At 40.9% G+C, this 21,725-nt stretch overlaps 1 long non-coding RNA gene across 1 annotated transcript; it reads left to right on the plus strand.

Annotated features, from left to right (window-relative positions):
• The first annotated feature begins 345 nt into the window (after positions 1-345).
• On the plus strand, positions 346-21,375 carry LOC120517563. Its single transcript, XR_005631056.1, has 3 exons — positions 346-427; positions 3,002-3,045; positions 21,214-21,375. It is a non-coding gene; the product is annotated as an uncharacterized LOC120517563 (long non-coding RNA).
• The last annotated feature ends 350 nt before the right edge of the window (positions 21,376-21,725 follow it).

Raw genomic sequence — 21,725 nt, forward strand, 5'->3', positions numbered from 1 at the left:
ATTTTCTTATTTGAAACTGTAGTGCACTGAATGTAAGGGCTGCACATGTCGCTGCACGTGTAAGAATGTCATCCATGTGTAAAATTACCATTTACAAGATTTATCCTAGAGGTATCGCAGGAAGGTTATTGTCATACAAAGCTGTCAAGGATAAATATAATTGCTTTAAAGAATGCTGCACATCGGTAAAAGGCTGATGCGATGAGCAGGGCTTTTTTTGCAAAGCTTTTAGTCTCGGGTTGTCAGTGGCGAGACTGTAACACGGATGAATCCAGACTTGTCTGGTTTGTCAAATTCCCAAAAGGCTGAGCTAGAAAAACAGAACACATGGATCCACTAGGTACAAGCATGTGTTTCACCCGTGCTAACAGGCTCCCTGGAGAGGTCAGGTGCTATCTCTGCCCGGGCAACGCTTTCATAGTCTTATGTAAGTACGATATTTTATTTAAAACAACAATTCATAAGAGAAATTTATTGGAATGCATCATTTGAGCTAAAAATCCAGAAGGAAGGACATGAGACATTTTCAGGGCAGATTCTGGTCTTGAAGAATGAGTAAGTTGGATTTTAAGTTTTGGATTTGATTTTGTAGTAAAGTAAACACAGTGGAGAAGATGAAGAGTTCAGGTCCTAAGAGAGAATCCCCATTTAATTAGTCAGTGACGCTTTCCTAACAGCAGGCACCATGGCATTTTAAGCACTTTTTTCCAATTCATTTTGTGGCACCTTCACTGAGTTTGCAGTAAAATGCAATTATAAATAAACTTTACAAAATTTACTATAGGACACACAATAAAGATCCACATCTTAGCTAAAACACACAAAGCAATTTCATACTGAATGGATCCTAACCGTATACACTCAGTGAAGCAATTATTAGGAACATCTCTAAACCCGATGGACGGCACAGTGGTTAGCGCTGCTGCCTGGCAGTAAGGAGACTGTGGTTTGTGTCCCGGGTCCTTCCTGTGTTGGGTTTTCACGTACTCCCCGTGTCTGCGTGGATTTCCTCCAGGTGCTCCAGTTGCCTTCCACCATCCAAAGACATGCAGGTCAGGTGAATTGGCAACTCTGTTTCGGCCCTAGTGTGTGTTTGTTGTGTGGGTGTGTGTGTGCAGTCACCCGGCAATGGACTGGAACCCTCTCCAGGGTTTGTTCCTGCCTTGTGCCCCATCCTAGCTGGGATAGGCTCCAGCATGCACCCCCACCCAGGACCAAAGAACACTCTAAGCAACTCCTGGTAAAGGTGATTGAAAAACATAAGTCAGAGAATGGAGACAAGAAAACCTCCAAGTCAATGAAGATCCCCTGGACTCCAGTGGAATCGTTCAGCAAGAAATGGAAAGAGCCTATGAGACGGCCTTCCACAAAAACTGAGCAATTTGTGAGAGAAGCCGCCAAGAGACCTGTGAGGACTCTGAACAAGTTACAAGCCCCAGTGGCCGATTGACCATACAGACAATAACTGTGTCCGGGTGCTTCACCAGTTGCAGCTTTATGGGAGAGCGACAAAGAGGGAAAAAAACACCCACAAGACATTTTAGTTTGCCAGAAGACACCGTTCTGTGGTCTTATAAGGCCAAAATTTTGCTTTTTGCCCATCATGTTTGGCACAAGCCAGATACGACATTTTATGAAATACATACCATCCTCTCTTTGAAGCATGCTGGCAGCTGTATTATCTTGTGAGGATGCCTCTCTGCAGGGGGCCCAGGAAGTCACATGAGAGTAGAGGGGAACAAGTCTGTAAGACACCTGCACCATGGAAGATGTGGTGTGGATCAGACACTGACATTCTACCTTCTTATATGCAAGCAACAGAAAAAACTTAAGAAAAGCATGCAAAGTAACACACTACTACTGTCCCATCAGGCTGTTGATCATATGAAAGACATATGAAAGAGCAGCGGGCTCTAAACAGACCTCTCCTACTGATTATGTCGGGATTTTGGTATTTCCATTTCCTGTTACAATAACATTTTTTCATGTTGAACAATATTCAACATTTTTAGCTCATTTCTCTGGGGGTTAACATCACACTAAGGAGGCTACACAGTTCCCATTGGTTCGATAAAACAAGACAAATAATTAGCTGAGTGCAGTGCATCACAGACAATACCTTTCAGTCTGCAAAAACTGGCACAAAAAGAAAAGAAAAGAAAATATTTGCCAATGTTAAAAGTAAATAATTACGGAGCCCAATTCATCTCTGTATTTCCTCCAGATACGGAAACATGTGAGGGCTCTTCAATTAGTACAATAATATCACTGAAGCTAAAAAGGACACTTTCTATTTTTAATGGCACATGCAAAATCAGTTTTAAAATGTATTCCTCTTTTTATATTCCTGAAATAATGTAGTGGCACGACACTTTCAAATAACTCTTTTTGTATAGTCACTGCGTAGATGTAAAGCAAGAGGAATAAATAAAGAAATTAGCTTTTTGTTTGCATTGCACAGAGGCAGGTGAAGGCTGCTTGACCCCGAGTTAATGGCATTCACTCCCCCCAAGCCCTGCTGTGACCCTGCTGCCTCTCTTCATGTCCTCCTATTGTTGTGATAATTGGCTCTTTTGTGACTCGGCAGATCCTCACAAGATGACAGCCCGATTCGCCCCCCTGTTGCTAACACTTGAGCTGGTCATGGCTTTCTTTTTCAATCGTTTTTTTTTTTTTTTATTGTTTATTTGAATGTCCTTTTTGAAGGTTATACATGTACAGCATTGAGCAAGGCTGGCATATAATGCAATTATTGATAAAATAGTTGTTTGTGCCTACTGTAAATATAAAGTGTGCTCTTTATGTGTCACCATTTGCTGCTATCGCCTTTAGCTTTGTAGGTGTCTTCTAACTTGAATTTGACCTTCCAATCTGCTTGTCAAAGAGCTGCCAGTCTTCAGAAGTCAAGTGAAATGCTCAATTGTAACAAACCACCTGTAAATATTAAGCAAAGTAGGCGTATTATCGATAGTGATGGAAACATTTTTGCTTTCTTTTACAGAGAGAACCACAGCCAAATAAGTTTAATCTGCTTGTCAGTGTTCGGTAAGTCCTTGTTTTTTGCATTTTTTTGGGTAGAATACATTTTTCTTTATTCTGTTGTAATTTTTCTTTTGGTTTCGGTATTAGAGGAGCTTAACGGTACATTCTATTTTCATTCATAACTTTTGTATACAGGTTTGTGGTCAGGTTGAGGAGCATGCACTGGTATGAAACAGGTCAGGATCCTAGTTGGCACCCCACCAGGCAGACACTGGTCCATTCCCACTCTCCGGAAATGACCCATCTGTCTGACACAGCCAGGTGTTACGTGGGTGTCCCCTTGGCCTGGTCCAGCCACTCGGGTCCTCAACAATTAGGATCCTGCGAGCCGGATCATTCTCGGGGAATTGCGCCACATGGCTGTAGTGCCGTAACTGCTGCTCCCTCACAATACAGGTAACGTGCCTCATTCGGGACTCCATCAGCAACCACTCATTCGACACAAAGTCAAACCAGCGGTTCCCAAGGATTCTACAGAGAGACACAGTACCAAAGGAGCCCAGTCTTCATCTCAGGTTAATGGATAGCGTCCACAGGTGGCTGCAATGGCTCTGAGAGCAGATAAGGAGGAATCTGTGAGCAAGTGACACATCATCTATGATCTAGCGATCCACGTCCTACTTACAGAGGAACTGAAGCCTTACACACATCTGAATCTGTTCCTCGGAGAGTCACAGTCAGGGTAAGTGATGGATGACACTGTAGTTGTGACCCATATGCATCTTTCGTATATAGTTTTTGTTTTATTTTAGCATCATGTTTTGGAAATCCTGCTACACCATTTTCATTGTTCAACAGTTGCTCCCATTTTAAGTTGTGTTTTCTAGGACAAGGGTCCTTTTTACTTGGCCGTGTCCTCAAAAGGCGTTGAGTCATATTAAGGATAAATTGGGTGTTTATCAAGTCAAAGTTATTTATTCAGATTCACGGTATATATTAATTTGCTGTATAAATCTGTGTTCTAAAGTGAAGTATTTTCTGTAAATTTTAAAAATACCTTGTCTGTTTTTGCAGCTTACAATCAGGCTAAAGGGTGTACGGGTTCATAGGTGAATGAAAAAGCCTTAAAACATAACACATACTGTATGTCCATTTATTAATCCAAAAATGTTTTCAGTTATTGATCCTAGTCTTGAGATTCTTCTTCTTCTTCTTCTTTTGGCTGCTCCCGTTTGGGGTTACTACAGCTGATCATCTTCTTCCATATCATTCTGTCCTCTACGTCTTGCTCTGTTGCACCCTCACCTGCATGTCCTCTCTCACCACATCCATAAATCTTCTCTTAGGCCTTCCACTTTTCCTCTTCCCTGGCAGCTCTATCTTTAACATCTTTCTCCCAATATACTCAACATCTCTCCTCTGCACATGTCCAAACCAGCGTAATCTCGCCTCTCTGATTTTTGTCTCCCAACCGTCCAACCTGAGCTGGCCTTCTAATGTACTTGTTTCTAAACCTGTCCATCTGTCCAATGCAAATCTTCTCACTTTTTACTCTGCCACCTCCACCTCTGTCTCCTGCTTTCTGTTCAGTGCCACCATCTCCAACCCATATAACATAGCTGGTCTCACTACCATCCTGTAGACCTTCCCTTTCACCCTTGCTGATACCCGTCTGTCACAAATTACTCTTGACACTCTTCTCCACCCATTCCACCCTTCCTGCACTCTCTTCTTCACCTCTCTTCCACAATCCCCATTACTCTGTACTGTTGATCCCAAGTATTTAAACTCATCCACCTCCACCAACTCTACTCCCTGCATCCTCACCATTCCTCTGACCTCCCACTCATTCACACACATGTATTCTGTCTTGTTCCTACTGACCTTCATTCCTCTCCTCTCTAGAGCATATCTTTACCTCTCAAGGGTCTCCTCAACCTGCTCTCTACTATCGCTACAGATCACAATGTTTACACACACATATTTGTGTTATTTTCAGAGGGTCCTAAATGGGTTCTTTCATCACAGAAGTGGGCTACTGAAGCTCTATTAGAGTGACCTTTGGGTTCTTGGTCACCTCCCTAACCAAGGCCCATTTTGCTCTGTTCCTCAGTTTGGTTGGATGGCCAACTCAGGAAGAGTCCTGTTGGTTTTAAGTTTCTTCAATGTTACAATTATTAAGGCCACTATGTTTCTAGGGACACTCTAAGCCTTTGGAGAGGGTTTTACGTTCTTGTCCTAATCTATGCTTCACCACAGTTCAGTTGCAGATGTCTACAGAGAGTTCTATGAAGTTCTTGGTTTGCTTGTTGCCCTGACATGCAGTGTGAATTGGGGGACCTTCAACAAACAGGGGTGCGCCTAACTAAACGGTGGCCATTTCAGTTGGCCAAAGGGGCATTCTAATCGAGTTCTAAACGTATCTAGAATGCCAAGGCAAAGGGTCTGAATACTTCTATGAAAGACAGATTTCAGTGTTTGATTTTTTAAAAAGAAAATGGTAAACCTCTCTGAAAATATGCCATTGCTTTATCATTATGAGTCATTGCATGTTGACTGATGGGCAAAAATGGCACATTTCTTCATTTTGAATTAAATCTGCAGCACAATAAAGTGTGCAGAAAGTGAGGGGGTCTGAATGCTTTCAGATTCCACTGTAGTTTGCTGGGGGCTCAGGTATCAGTTCCACTTTTCTGCTTACAAATACACGTGCTGGCATTAGACAACAGACCACCCCCCCACACCGATCCACTTGCGTTTTTTCAATGTTACTTGAGTCGAGTTTTTCTTCCACCCTACTTCAAAATGTTTTCTGTTCCTGTTCTCACAATCTGCTCCTCATCTTGGCTTTCCTAAGCTGCCTTGAATTGATCAAGCAGGCTGTGCCTCCATTGGTCCTGTGGGTGTGATCAACGCTATGCCCTATGGTGGCACGGCAGTCTATTCAGGAACACTGCCTTATGCTCATCGGTTGGGCTCCAGCTCCACCATAATCCTAAATTTAATTTGAATAAAAAAATGGATGGATGGGTAGGTTGTGAACAACAAGGCTGAACAAAGTCACATAATAAGAAGTAATGACGAAAAAGGATCCAGACAGAAAGGTGGCTCAGAAAATTGAAAATATGACAGGGCTGGTGCATAGCTGAAAAGTGTAAGAACGAGATCTAAAGATTAATCAATGATAACAGAGGGGTCCTAGGCTGAGGAAAAGATAAGTACAGTAATGGATTCTACAGCTGAGAAGATGATAAAAACAGAGCTTACGTTGGTAAACAAGAAAGAAGGTCTACAGTTGAAAGGCATAACTGAAACACAGAGAACAATAAGCGAAGGTATTCATGGTTTTAAAAACTTCATGAATGGGAGACTTGGGTTGAAATAATGAGAAAAATATGAGTTCATAGTTGGAACGCATACTTCATTTACCTTTATGTATTTGGCTGATGCCTTTATCCAAGGCGACTTACAACATTTATGATACAGGTGGTTACTTTTCTTTAGGTTTTCCGATCAGAGCACAGGCAGGTCAAGTGACTTGTTTAGGGTCACACAGGGTCAGTAGCAGGATTTGAACCCACAACCTCTGAGTCTGAAGTCATAAGAAAGGCAGTCTAAAGCTTAAATAATGCTCAACGGTTCAAAAGATGATACAAAAGGGAATGTAGAATTGAGAAAATGATTACATTGTACAAGAAAGAATGTGTAGGAAGAAGATATTCCAGAGTCGGTAGACAATCGCAGAGTAAATATTCATTTGAGGAGCTGACTAAGGATCGGGACAGCAGAGTGGAATAACAAAGACACACTTTGAGAAGTACCCGCCAGTGCTCACTGTAAATAGCACCTTTCATAGTCAACACGAAAGCACAATTATGCTTTTGTAAAATACTTTGGAAATGCACTGAAACTTTTAACTGGTGGCATTTATAAGTGCCACAAAGACAGTTAAACTCATGTTTTGCTTCATCACTCGAGAAGTGCAGTGGATAGAAAAAAAAAACACTCCCTTAAACAATTTTCAATTTTTGTTAAGCTAGTTGTAATGCAGCTAATTGGTATTATTCCCTGCTAATCTGCACAAAACACTTAACAGTTTCTAAATGAAATTCTACTTCTAAACGGTGTCTTTCATTAATTAAACATAAACTCCCTCAGTATCTACTGTGCCTTCAGAAAGTATTCAGGCTGCTTCACTCCGGTTTTGTTAGGCTGCAGCTTTGTACTAAATTCATTTAAATTCATCTGTTCCCCTCATCAAACAACACATAATACCCCAGAACAGCAAAGTAAGAAGAGGATTTTAGGATATTTTTGTAAATTAAAAAAAAATAAATGTATACATCCTCATGCAGTTAGAACAAATATATGATTGGTGACTCTATCATGCAGTGTGAGTAGCTGCTTGACCACCATTTCTAAAAATCTCACAAAATGCAATTTAGATGCTGTGAAAGAAGCCTGGACACAGACAGACACTGAGACTGATGTCCAAAACACACATGGTTTTTATTTTCACCTTCTTCTTAGCACAACACAATGCACAAATCCGCAAATTACTCAGCTCAGTCTTTTCTTTGCCTTTTTCTTGTGCCGCCTTTACTCCTCTCTCGCAAGCACAGTCCTCTGCCACCCGACTCCGGCTCCTCAAATGGAGTGAGACGGCCCCTTTTATGTGCCCCAGGTGTGCCCTGATGAACTTCCTGCAGCACTTCCTGGTGTGGCAGAATTGCTGCATGGGCACCCTGAAGCACTCCAGGTGCATTTGGTTCCTCTTCCAGCAGCACTTCCTGGTGTGGCGGAAGTGCTGCCATCCAGGGCTCCAGGATCATCCAGGCACCCCCTGATGATGTAACCTGGGGGGGGATATTGCCCCTCTCCTGGTCTTTCCCTTCTCCAGGCATCCTGGTGGGGCAAGGTCCCCAATCGTCTGCCACAATGCATACAGGTAGCAACACACCAAGTGCCACTCTTTTATGCTCATTATGTTGGAATAAATTCTTCTTCTTTGAAGGGTGTCCAATTAGGGAATGAGATATAATGAGCAGGATCTAATCAGGGAAGAGTCTCGTAATAAGCACGGACCAACCACAGTGTGTTGCAGTATTACACGTAGGACATGAAGCAAAAATGTTAGGTTTGAATACACAACTGGGAGGCTGAAAATCAGAAGTACACCTTATGAGAAGGATTTAGGAGTTACAGTTGACTTGACACTATCAAAATCCAGGCCATTAAGAAGACTAACAGAATGTGAGGTTATATAGCGCCCTGATGTGTGAAGTACAAGTCTAAACAGGTTCTGCTCCAGCTTTATAACACACTGGTTAGACCTCACGTGGTGTTCTGTGTACAGTTTGGGCCTAAAACTAGGACATAGCAGTGCTAGAAAAAGTTTAGAGGAGAGCAACTAGGCTGATTCCAGGGCTACACAGGATGAATTGTGAAGAAAGATTTAAAAGAGCTAAACCTTCTCAGTTTAAGCAAAAGAAAATTAAGAGGAGACCTGACTGAAGTGTTTAAAGTTATAAAGGAATTAGTCCAGTAGATCGAGACCATTATTTTAAAATGAGTTCATCAAGAACATGGGGACACAGTTGGAAACTTCTTAAGGGTAAATTTTGCACAAACATTAGGAAGTTTTTCTTTGCCCAGACAACCACAGACACTTGGAATAAGTGACCTAGTGGTATGGTAAACAGTAAAACTTTAGGGACTTTCAAAACTTGACTTGATGTTATTTTAGAAGAACTAAGTGGATTGGACTGGTGAGCTCTGATAGGCTGCATGGCCCATTCTCTTCTTGATTGTTCTCATGAGTCTGCACATTTTCAGAAATCTTTGTTTTCGCCTGTCCACACTGAAATGCCACTCCAGCATTTTCTAAATTTTATGACTCTGAAGAGCATTTTTAAAAGTATTTGTTTTCATCATTTGAAAACGTCCGGGGAGAGTGGATGAAAGAGAAAAATGAAGACAAATGTTTGCGTTTTTAAATGAAAATGTGCTAGTGTGGATGAGGCCTTCACCTGCACAGCAACTCTCTCATTGGGTTGTTAGTCGAGGCCCATTACAGTTATCATTGACAAACGTCAATATGGCACCCAGCTTAAGGCTTAGCATTAACCCTTTATCTTCTTGTTACTAGTAATGGCTGATTATTCTAAGGCAGCTGACACCAGCATCCTTTCTTCCCTATGTGTGTGATAATAAACAGACCTGTGCTGGTGTCCATCTGTGAAGGGTATTATCTGACTTTAGACAGGTTGACTAATTGAACTAACTTTCTCTTATGCTTCCCTGTGCCTGTGTAATACAAGAACTTACTAAACTGTCACACATTATCTGCTTATAATGTTAGTTAGCCCTCTAATAGCTAGGTAACAGCAAAGCTAAAAAAGCTCAAAACAATTCAAAAGAAAAAAAGAAGGAAGAATTGTTGAGCAGCTCATCAGATAATCATGTAGTGTCGTTTACACTCAGCACTATCATTTACTTTTACTTAACACCCAGTTTCATCTGTCACAAATCCTTACTATGAAAGATCTTCCTGGCAGTAGGGAGGCCATCATTGTTATTTCACCTCACTAATAATAAACTCCTCTTATCTTTTAAAAGAAGCTGCGCCTTGAGTCTGACGTGTATGTGTGGGTAAATAACAGATAGACACTCATTTAAAGACAACATCCTGATACACACAATTAGACCAAGAAATCGGAACGGCGCCTGAGACAACTGAGTCCTGCTTTTTTTTAGTGAAAAGTGAGTGTCATCTGAATAACAGCTTTTGAATCAAAGTGCCAGAAATGCCAAAGATTTTGAGAATGAGAACTAAAATAAAATACAGTAATTATCACTGAAGGAATGTATAGACACAGAATATGTAAAATCAAACAAAATGTATCCATTAGTTATATATAGTACCTGTCATATCAGGAAACACAGTGCCTTTACTATCTATCTATTATATAAATATATATATATATATATATATATATATATATATATATATATATATATCCATCCATCCATTTTCTAACCCGCTGAATCCGAATACAGGGTCACGGGGTCTGCTGGAGCCAATCCCAGCCAACACAGGGCACAAGGCAGGAACCAATCCTGGGCAGGGTGCCAACCCACAGTATATATATATATATATATATATATATATATCATCCTCTTTAATAAAACTCCTATGTGCGTCCAGGTGTCCATGTGTGTGTCTTCTGGTGAAGTGCGTATGCGCGGGGTCACACGGTACGTGTTCAGTCTCTTCCTGTGCATTCCCTGTGCAGACACACACACAGGCGCATGAGAGACAGACACACGCACACAGGCGCGTGCACGACAGACACACGGACACACACACACACACACAAGGGACACACAAGGGACACACACTGGACACGCACACACACACACGGGACACACATACACACACAGGCGCGCACGGAACGCACGCACACACACACAGGTGTGCGCGTGCATTGTTGCAATGTTACTTTTCTTGGTTGTTTATTAATTTTTCAAATGTTAATTTTTTTTCCCTGTGCTTAAAACTCATTAAAAAAAAAGTGTTTTTAGCAAGCGGGTCATAAGGCTATAGCGCAAACTCTTCCAGTGTTAGTTTTCTCAGTTGTTCAAGGTTTTCTTAGTGTTATTCAATGTTTTTACATTTAGTTTACTATTACGCTGTGCATTCAGTGGTATAATTAACTATATTTGTGCTTAAAAACATAAAAAAATATATATTTACATACAGTTCATACGGTCTTGAATGGATTAATTGTATTTACATACAATCCTATCGGGGAAATTACTTCGGTTCGCGACCAAATCGGGTTACAACCAGAGTTTTGGAACGAATTATGGTCGTGAGCCGAGGTTCCACTGTATTACTGTCAGACAAAATTACAGGCATTTTACCGAAATACAAACCAGTATTACTAAGAGAGAAAATTAAAGGCACACAATACAGTGACGCATATTACAGCCACATACAAGGTCCCTTGCCATTTAATATAGACTGTTCCTACTAATGTTTATGCACTACTGTTCTAACGCCCATTATTGTAACGGGCTTAATGTCTAGTATATATATATTTTTTATATATATATATATATATATATATATCTACCTGCCTGTCAGTCTGTTGATCAAACGCAGGGCATTTTTTACTCATCCTTCCTTCTGGCAAACAATACAAGGCCATTGGCACTCGCATCTATAGTTCAGGAACAGTTTAAACCCACAAGTCACAAGGTTACTGAACAGCAAATCATAGCAACAAATACTATAACAAGATAAACTTGTGTGTCTATATGTATATGTACATGTACATCCGTGAGAAAGCACGGAAATTGTACCAGCAGTTTGCTACAGGAGACAATATAGCAACTTCCCATCACAATGTAACCTATAAAGAAAAGCCAGCACGAAACCCCACCAGAAGAAGACCCATCCAAAGATATGACTCCTCCTGAAGCACCTGAAGAAGAGGCACCACCCGAGGAGTTTTAAATCTTCTGCATCGTACTGCACAGCTACATCATCATCATCATCATCAATATCATTCATCATTGCTGAGAACCCATACATTTTACTGTATTTTAATTAAATAAATTATTATTATTATTTACTCATAACAAAGAAAACTACAGCACATAACAAAGAAAACGTGCTTGCATGATTTACAGTACATATAGCGGTAACATCTGTATTTTACATTCTAGCACTGCGGGAGACATAACAGTACAGTAATGTACAGTAGACGGGTTTACCTTTACATTCTGTTTTTAGGTAATGTATTAATGTATTAAGCTGAGTTTGCAACGAAATTAAAGTGCATTGGGGCATACTGTATTTAGGGTTTAAATTATAAAAATAGACATTTAAAAGGCATTTTTTTACCCACAACCAAAAGTCACGATTTTTCACAATTCGCGGGTGCTCTAGGAACGTAACCCCCGTGAATTTTGGAGGTGTACTGTATATACATATATATATGATGTTGCGCCACGGCAATTGGTTTGCTTACTTGACAGGGTGAAGATCGTAGTACCACATTCATAGGTCTGAATCGCAATCTGATTATTTTGCAGAAACCGTATCACATTTCCTATGATCTGCTTCTCGCAACTGAGAGGACGTGGCAGATGTTTGCCAAATGGCTGACTAACTACAATCATTACCTAGTAGGTAACCATCCAAATAATCAGATTGCGATAATGAACACTGGGGGGGTGTACCTATGCCCCAGAGCCCATAACCTCTCAGACACCACACACCAGGTTAATGACACGGTTTATTTTTCCACAAATATCTGCCACAGGATTTCCCTTGTATTCAGGTCTGTGCAAAACATCATAAACTCTCTCCTTCTCTTTTATCTTCCTTTCTTTTTTCTTTCTTTTGCTTCACTTATTTTCCACTCCACTCCAGCTCCTACTCAGGCTCCAATTGAACCCCTGTGTGAAGAGGGGTGGCTCCTTTCCCGTCTGACCCATGGGGCACTTCCAGAGGTGCGACTCCCATTGAGGAACTGCCTCTGTGCCAGGCAGACCCTTGTCTGGATAGGGATGCAATTCTGAGTAGTGCCCCCTGGTGGCACCCATTGTATCTAGTAGGGTTTTGCTTCGGGACTACAATACCCAGAGTGCCCTACTGGTAGGTACATAGGTGTTCCAGCCCCAAGACACTGCCACATAACAGTTTGGGGAGCATGCAGTTCCAATAACCATTCTCTCCTTGTCCATCAATTATACGAGGGATCTGCATGGACACAAAACCTGGTTGGGAAGCCGGCTTCCCCACCCCACAATCCATTTCAATATATATACTTTATACATATATACATACAGTCTGGATTCGAAAGTATTCAAATTCCTTCTCCTTGTGAACACTTTATTGTGTTTGAGATTTAATTTTCAATGAATATATTTGCCATTTTTGCCTTTCAATCTACACTCAATAGCCCACAGTGACAAAGTGAAAACATGGTTTCAGAAAGGTTTGCAAATTTATTAAAACTTAAAAACTGAAATTTCTCATTTCTACAAGTATTCAGATCCCGTGGTCAGGCTCATCTTGCTTACTTTAATCTTACCTTAAGATGTGTCTAGAGTTTGATTGGAGTCCACATGTGACAAAACTGAATTGATCGAACATCATTGAGAAAGGCACACTCAATGTCAGGACAAAAAACTAAGACATGAAGACCAAGACCTCTTTGATCAAATTGTGGTGAATGATAACAAAGGGGCAATAGATCGGGACAAAGGGATTAAACCATTTCTAAAGCCTTGTGTGTTTTCAGGAGCACAGTGGCCTCAATAATTGTGAAGTGAAAGAAGTTTAGCACACAGAACTCTTCCTAAAGTTGGTTGTCTGACCAAACTGAGATAGCGGCCAAGAAGGGCCTTGGTCAGGCAGGTGAGTAAGGAACCAATGGTCACAATAACAGGATTTTTAGAAGTCTTTTGTTGAAATGGGAGATCCTTTTGGAATGACAACCATTTCAGCAGCACTCCATCAGTTAGTCAATTATTGTAAAGTGACTGACCCCCCTTTGGAGTTTGTAAAATGATATTTAAAAAAACTTTGAGAGCATGAGAATAAAGATTATCTGGTCTGCTGAGACAAAAATTGAACTCTTTGTGCAGAACTCCAAACATAGTGTCTGGCAAAGGCCAGATGCTGCTCATCAAAGTGTACCATAGACCGAAATTCATAGATGGGTTTTTGCATGACATACAGAGACAAATGCATTAAAAAGTTCATAAATGGTCAGACAAGTGTTAAGCATAAGCATAAGCAGAGTGCAGAGTCCATGTCTACTACTGAAAAAAAAAAATTAGCAAGTCTGTACCAACTGCTTGCTTCTCTTCTGTTGTGCAAATGGAGAGGAGCATCCATGTCTACTCCTAAAAGACAAGAGAATTTGACTGATCAAAAGGTTGAAACTTTAACACTGTGACCACAGACACACCATATTTCTACCTGTGCTCGAAAGTTGTATAGCAAACCCAAACAAAATTATCAGAAAAATGCAGATAATTATTGACTTACCCTTTTATAGAAATTCATATATTAGCTGTCTTATCTATTTTATATTATGAGTTTTCAACAATCGCTTTTCACCCCTATCTAACATAGTGCCCTACCTGTTTATCTAATATAGTGTCTTTCTTATTGGACTATCTATCAGTCTATCAAATACAGTGCTATGTTTTGTGTATAGTATCTATCTATCTATCTATCTATCTATCTATCTATCTATCTATCTATCTATCTATCTATCTATCTATCTATCTATCATATCTTATACTGCCTTTATATCTATCTGCAGTATCTGTTTGCTGTTTACTCACAGTACTCTTGTTGATGACTGGGTGGCTAATAATGAAATGAGGATTGTTCCAGAGGAATGTGGCCTATTTTTGTTCTTCTCATTATACTGTATTTTCTTTGTTGTTTTATTATTTTCATTTCAGTATTTTTGAAGAGAAAGTGCATGTGGAGATATTTTTCAAACAGGTCTGGAGAGAGAGAGAGAGAGTGCAGCTCTGTCTCTCTTGCCTAGAACTGTCTGATGGTTTAATTAAGCCCAATGTCTTCATATCTGAAGGCTCTGTGTGTGCAGGCTGTCTTTCCCAGAATTCTGGGAAGTCAACATTCAGAAAGCCCTGCATGTTTGCTGAAATCAGCTAGAGGCTCAGTTTCTAATTTAAGACAATGGACTCTGCTCTTTAAGATGATGCGATCACATTTCCTGACATCACGACTTATGGAGAAAGAACTGCTTATGGTATCATTGACTTTGATCCATCTGACCACTTATATAGATTACTTAGAGAGTCAGCTCTGATAAAGACTCCCTTGGGTTGCTGGAAGACTGCATCACAGATGAAGTCACGCTTTAGAATTTTCAGCTGGCTTCTGTTACCTTTAATGATGTGAATCTGATTTTTTAATTTTTGTTGGAAGTAGATTTTTATGAAATAAAACAGTCAGGTGTCATCCAGCCACTCCCTGCTACAGGTAATAAACGCCTTTGTTGTTTTTAAACGTCAATAGTTTTGATTTGTGGCCAAATTACCTGTTTGCTGACTGTTAGAGGTATTTATTTCTCAGTAACACTGAGCTGGATGACTTTGTACTCAGGCAGGACTGGGATGTTGTCTCTGCACTTTACTCTTGTCTAATGGGTCATCTCTGCACAAACAGGTCACGTAGTTCTAAATTGCTGATGGAAGATCCATCACAAAATCGATATTGTTTAGATGGCCCTTTTCTCACAGCACTTTCTTTACCCCAACCTTCCATCTTCTAGCTCGCTTATCTAGGTCAGGGACATGGTGAGCTATAAAAGATAGATAGATCATGTACCATGAAATAGATAGATCAGAAAGGCACTATATTAGATATGTAAAAAAAGTGGCATTAGCAAACAGTAGGGGATACTCAAGTGCAGCATGTAGTGGGTTTAGGTCCAAATCATTGGCCAGAATTATTCTCAAATGAATCATTCCAGAATTATCTATCTATCTATCTATCTATCTATCTATCTATCTATCTATCTATCAGTTTGGTTTAGCCTAATTTTGCTATGAAATTAACAAAGCCCTCTGCTCATACATTTGGTGATTTTGCTGTTGTTGAAATAAACATAATCACAGATGCAGTGGTTATAAAAAATATTCACCCACTTTGACGGTTTCACATTTTATTGTTAAGCAACTTTGACTTTCAGTGGACTTAATTTGGCTTTTCCGGCACTGATCAACAGAAAATAACTTTTTAATGTAAAAGGAAAAACAGATCTCTTTAATGTGGTTGTTTTGTGTTTTATTGTATTTTTTGAATTAATTTACTCCCAATCATGTAGTGATTCTGCCTCTTTAATGTCAGTCAGTCATTTTCCAACCCGCAATAACCTTGCTGGAGCCAATCCCAGCCAACACAGGGCGCAAAGCAGGAATAAATTCTCGGTAGGGCGCCAGCCCACCGCAGGGCACACACACACACACACACACCAAGCGCACACTAGGGACAAGTTAGAATCGCCAATCCACCTAACATGCATGTCTTTGGACTGTGGGAGGAAACCGGAGCACCCGGAGGAAACCCACTCGGACACGGGGAGAACATGCAAACTCCACGTAGGGAGGACCTGGGAAGCGAACCCTGGTCTCCTTACTGCGAGGCAGCAGCGCTACAACTGCGCCACCATGCTGCCCCCCTCCTTTAATGTGATATCCTTAAATCATTACTGGGGCATCCAGTTGGTTTTATAAGTCATACAATCAGCTCAATAGGGGTCTCCTGTCTGGGTTTTCAGTTGAAGGTATGTGGAAGGTCCATATTGTGACAAGTCAGTATGGTTGCCTAACCTAGACGATGAAGACATAAGAAAACGCCATACAGCTGACTGAAAAGCACAAGTAAGGGAATGCAGACAAGAAAATGTCCAAGTCATTGAATATCCCTCGGAGCCCTGTCAAATCAGTCATTAAGAAATCGAAAGAGCATGGCTCAGCTGGAAATGTGCCTAGAGCAGGTTCTCGTACAAAAACTGAGTGATCATAGGAGAGAAAAACTATTTGGGGAGACCACCAAGAGACCTGTGAGAACACTGGAAGAGTTACAAGTTGCAATGAATAAGACTGGAGAGACTATGCAGACAACAGCTTCAACAGCATTAGCTTTTTGTGAGTGTGGCAAAGAGAAAGCCACTGTTAAAAATAAATAAATAAACACACACACACAACATTTCAGGCAGAGGTTAGCAAAAGGTACATGAAAGACCGGTCTGATAAAAGAAGGTTCTATAGTCTGAGGAGACCAAAATTAGGCTTCATGGCCATCAGACTGAACTTGACACTGTACATTATCAAAAACCCACATACTCACCGTGAAGCGTGGTGGTGGCAATGTCAGGATTTGAGGATGTTTCTCTGAAGCTGGTCTGGAAGACATGTAAGGGTGGAGGGGAAAATGAATGTCGTAAAAATATAGAGAAATGCTGGAGGAAAACCCAATGTGATCTGCAAGAAAGCTGCTCCTTGGGATGAGAATTGTTTTCCAGCAAGGACAAACTTAAAGCTAAACAAGATTGGCTTCAAAACAGCAATGTGAATGTCAGAGTCCTGATCTCAACACAATTGAAAATGTGTTGCAGGACTCAATAAAAGCTGTTCAGACGCGATCAACCTGAAGCCTGTAGAACTTGGAAGAGTTTTGCAGAGAAAAATGGGGTGCAGTGAGGAGATGTGCCAAGTTGTACAGACTCACTCAGTGCTGTCATGGCTTCCATAGGTGTATCTACTAAGTTATGACATGGAATGGGGTAAATATGTATGTGATCAGTTATTTCAAGTTTTATATTTGACATTAAGGAGTCTTTTTCTGTTGACCAGTGTCAAAAACGCCAAGTTAAATGCACTGTGATCCAATGTTGTATAGCAATAATATGTGAAACTTTCAAAGAAGGTAAATATGTTTTATAGACGCTGTACAGTGAGTGAATTGGCAGCTGCTGTTCTCCTACGCAGAATGTGTTTGTGCCGTGAAATATGGCCACTCTATGTGAAGCTGGTCAGATGTATTACGTGACATGGCTTTTCTTTGCAGATCGCATACAATTTTTATTGTTCAACCAACGCTAGGGCACCACTGGGTCACTCCAGTTACCACAGAGTTTTTTATGCCACTACTAGGAACAGCTCTGTGAAGACAAAGAAAATGGAAAAGACTTAGTAATGACCATGTGAAAGCCATTCCTACTATAAATGAAATTATAATATAATAGAGCAGTATGAGACCTAACAACAGCAGCCCTAACACTACAAGGCTATGTTAACATAATAAGTCTTCTGCCCTGACATAAACGCTGAGACTGATGGGGCGTCTCTAATAATAATTATAAAAGTAATGATAAGGCTCATGAATTTAAAATCCCACCTTTGATCACTGACCTGCCAGTGCTTCGTATTAGAGGCAATGAAAATGTAACACAGTTCTGGGTGCTTTTCTTCACGTAACGCTCTGTTAAGTATGGCCTGCTTGCTCTACATTTACTGAAAATGATGCTCCACATTTTAGGCCAGATTGCCCTAAAGCGTCCTCTAAATGACTATGGAACAGCAGACCAGCCTCATATCTCATTTATTTGGCCACCCTACAAGTCTAACAACTGTTCACACTCTCATTCTGTGGCTGCTTTTCAGGCTCACCTTCCCTCGCTGCCAATGAAAGTGTAATGTTGAACTTGAGCATGAAGATCTGAAAAGGTCAGCTTTCATCAGCTAATTGGCAAGGAGGACCACCATTTGGTCATTTCATCCAGAGCACATTTCATGATTCTCAAGAGTATATCATCACAACAAAGGCAAATTTGCAAAAATCACATTTTGCTCTGCCATCTCACCCCCCAACCATCATCTCCATCCTTTACAAAGCAGAGTAACAAAGGTTCCCCCCTTTCAATCTGCTGTGTTTTCTCTTTTGCTGCCAGGTGCTCAGCTTCATTATGCCGCCTCTAGCTTGTCATTCACAGAGGGGAGTAATTACATATTCACCCTCCGGGAATGGACAAATGGGTTGTTGCATCCTCTCTTAATACCTCGGCTTGCAACCCAGGCTGCTCAGGCAGTGAGAACAAACAGAGAACAAGGAAGGCCGTGCTGGGAAACCTGATGCAACTGCCTAGTGAGGCAAATTATCCTCTCTGGTGATTGTAGATATGCAGATAAGCAACATGGCTCCCTGATGCTGTCTGGTACACCAGCTCCTATTGAAACCTGCTGTTGAGAAGCAACTCATTTTGAATGTTTATGTTGAGGAAGGTTACAAGAATATTTATTACTAGCGACTGGGAGCCCAATAGAATCGTGCTACAAATTCTATGTTTGTGAAATCTATACTTTCTCTACAAAGATTTGTTTTTTTTAAGTCCTTAAACTGATTTTGTTATCATGGCACTGATTTGTGCTGAAAATAGACCTTTTTGGCCGATGTAATGAAGAGCTTCCTGTTTAAACGGGGGCTGTGAGACATGAACTCAGCTCTTCGACGCACCTCATTTGATCTTTTCTGGCAAACAAATTTTCAAAGCAAACCTTATTTTGTTACTGTAATCAGAGTTGGAGTAATACTTATGTTGGCGTGGTCATTTTAGATCTAGATCGGCTAAAATTTAAACAATGACCGTTGTTAATACCTAGCCGTCATTACTCAGTTTGCCAATAGATGTCAGAAGGACGGCTACCAAAACCGAACTGCCCAAAGATAGATTTCGACGTAACAAGCAAATGGCGATACGTTCTAAATTACTTACGGTTCCGGAGCTGTCGAAGGGTTTAAGTCAGTCGATGATGTTAGTCCTGGAAAATACGCCCCACCAATCCAACATTCCAAAAACCAACCAAACTTACTGTTATCTGCTTGAACCAACACCGACTTACTATACTCAGTCATCCAGCGGCGTCACTAAAGTATTCGAACATTCTTAGCCAATCATGCAATACTTCGTCCGCGTTTGCCATGTTATGTTCTAACTACAGAGGCAGAGTCCCATTGCATGGTTCTAGCTTGTATTGAGTCGAGGTATTGTCGCGAACACCATACATACGGGGTATTGATGCGAACACCATACATACGGGGTATTGACGCGAACACCATACATACGGGGTATTGACGTGAACACCATACATACGGTGTGGAAGTTGACCCGGACACAGACAGGCGGACATGTTGTTCTCAACCACCACACGTTTATTTACACAATTATTTACAAATATAATGTCACCAAGACACAGTCCAATTGTCACTCAGACCTCAGTCACGTGCACAAACCCCAAAACACACAGTCCTGGCCACAATGCCTTTCTTCGGGCCGCCTCCACAGCTCTCCTGAGCTTCGTCCTTCCTCCTCCCGACTCCAGCCTCGAATGAAGGGAGACGGCCCCTTTTATTCATGACCTGGATGAGCTCCAGGTGCTTCCAACACTCCCCCATTGGCCACGCCCCAGTGTGGCGGAAGTGTCGGCTGTTCTCCCGGCAGCTCTCCGGGTATCCTCCAAAGTCTTCCCCCCAGCACTTCCTGGTGTGGCGGAAGTGCTGGGGTAACAGGTCCCCAAGGCATTGGGGCGCCTCCTGGCGGTGACCACGGGCCCCTACAGGGTGGAGCTTCCATGCCCTGTACCCGTGGCCCCCAGAGCAACCAGGAAGGCGACCCCCACGTGATCCAGGGTGGGCGCAGACCCACATCCGGTCCCTCATGACGTCCCGGCCGGGTCATGGCCCCTGGCATCCCTGACAACGGATAGTATCAAATTATATATAAGGATACTGTAGTGCCTTTACCGTATATATAATTTAAAGTGTCTGCATCCCTTCTCTCATCTTCTAACCCACCTGTACAGTTGAGGTTTGCTGGCAGCACAGGACACAGTCCAATGTGGGACACACTTGGCTACAAACCCACAGAGGGTCAGTTTCCGGGCTGTCATTTTTTTTGGAATATGGGATGACAGCTGAAACAGGAACAATGTGCAAACTCCTAAACCGGGCTAGAGATTGAACCCAGGACTAGACCATGGCCATATATGCAGGGAGTTTAAATGCCTGCATGATGCATTTGAAATCCATCCCTCATCTGTCTTCATTTTAAAGTTTTAATATTAGAATATCACTTTTAATAATTTACTGAGGAGTGAAATGAATACTGATGGCAGTCTGGACGCAATTAAATGATAAATTGTACTAGGAATGACTGGTATGTTAATAATACCAGAATGCTCACGTATTGATTTTTTTATGATCGTGAGTTACAAAATGATGAAATATCTAAATTGTCTTTAAACAAGGAGCAAATATTGATGGAGATTTATTACAGGAACAGCAAATAAAATACTTTTAACATGAATTTACTATACAAACAGAAATGAATGAGTTGAATAAATGCCAACTTTAAAAAACATGATAATTTCAACATTTTAAGCAGCTCACATGAGACAGCATTAAGCAGGGTATTCTAGAGTATAAAGAGCTCAGATCCCACTACTGCCACCTATTGTGGTTTAGCCAGGGTTTCTTCTCTGGCTTTTGCTTAAATTCCTTTTTTTGTTGGTTCTTTATTGAGTAATTGCTATTGTTTGCAGTGTGTTAATATACATTTTCTTTGGCTGATTATCTATTATAAATCTTATTATGTTTCTATGTGTTAACAGATGTTCTCCAGTGTTCCTTGTATTTTGTGGGTGGAACCCACAAGAGCCAGGGCAACAATAGATCTCCTTTAGGGACCACCACCACCCCCCAGCCCCATAAAAGAGAGGCCAGGAAGTGGAATCCCTTGGGGTTCATTAAATGCATTTTCTCAGAGTGTTGGTGTATCAGTAAGTACAGTATTGCTATTGTTATTGAATTTTCTGGGTTTTTTTTTTTTACTCTTCTTGCTTCTGTCTTTGGATTTTGATTGCTAGATTTTGTATATTGGACTTGTTTGCTTTCATATTGTCTTGTTTCCTCTTTTTTGCATCTTTGTTACTTTTTTTTAGATTTTTGTAAATAAATCCCCTTTTATAAAGTTTCTTTGTTTGCCCTTCATCCACAAGCTGGTGTTCTGCCTTTAATTAGCAGAGATAGTTGTTTATGAATGTTTTGTAAGTTATTTTAGATAAAGGCATCAGAAAAGTAAAGGGATGCCATGGGGTTTACACACTTTCACACTTTATTTACT

The sequence above is a fragment of the Polypterus senegalus genome, chromosome 17 (assembly GCF_016835505.1).
Source record: "Polypterus senegalus isolate Bchr_013 chromosome 17, ASM1683550v1, whole genome shotgun sequence".
Taxonomy (NCBI): domain Eukaryota; kingdom Metazoa; phylum Chordata; class Cladistia; order Polypteriformes; family Polypteridae; genus Polypterus; species Polypterus senegalus.